At 39.4% G+C, this 688-nt stretch overlaps 1 non-coding gene across 1 annotated transcript; it reads right to left on the bottom strand.

The window, feature by feature from the left end:
* Positions 1–298: 298 nt before the first annotated feature.
* On the bottom strand, positions 299–405 carry LOC142178863 (small nucleolar RNA R71). The gene has a single exon (XR_012707072.1). It is a non-coding gene; the product is annotated as a small nucleolar RNA R71 (small nucleolar RNA).
* Between the last annotated feature and the right edge of the window lie 283 nt (positions 406–688).

The raw sequence follows: 688 nt of genomic DNA, 5'->3' as shown, positions 1-688 counted from the left end.
ATTGCAGCAAACAATTTTGAGTTGAAGCAAGGGTTGCTTCAAACCCTTCAGAATTATTGTGTCTTTAGAGGGAAGCCAAACGAAAATCGAAACACACAACTAATGGACTTAGAGGAGATTATGAACACCTTTCAATACAATGGGGTGTCACAAGATGCATCATACTTAAGGCATTCCCCATTTCACATAAATATGATACCAAGGAGTGGCTTCGGAGTTGCCCAATGGATCGATCAAAACTTGGGAGGAGATGACTAGAAAATTCCTAGATAAATATTTCTCCTCGGCTAAGATGGGCAAGATTAGAAGAGAAATACATAACTTCTGTCAGAAAGAGACTGGAACTATTTTTGAAGCATGAGAGAGGTTTAAGGAGATAGTTAGAACGTGTCAACATAGCGGAATTGAACTCTGGATACAACTCCAGGATATTTGGGAAGGATTGACATCGGCCTCCTGTAGAATATTGAGCAATGCAAATGGAGGTCCTTTGATGAAGAAGACTCTAGAGGAGATAGTAACAATTCTTGATGAGTTATCTGAAGATACTAATCAGTGGCCCTCTGGGAGTGTTGAATGATGAAGATCAACTGATGTTCACCAGCTGATGCTAATACATTTGTACAGGTACAACTTGATGCTATGGCTAAGGAAATATGAATGTTGTCCTTAGCCTTGATACAAAATG

Source organism: Nicotiana tabacum, unplaced genomic scaffold (assembly GCF_000715075.1).
Source record: "Nicotiana tabacum cultivar K326 unplaced genomic scaffold, ASM71507v2 Un00006, whole genome shotgun sequence".
Classification (NCBI taxonomy): Eukaryota; Viridiplantae; Streptophyta; class Magnoliopsida; order Solanales; family Solanaceae; genus Nicotiana; species Nicotiana tabacum.
Note: the sequence above shows the minus strand (reverse complement) of the source record. Positions and strands in the feature narration are given on the sequence as shown.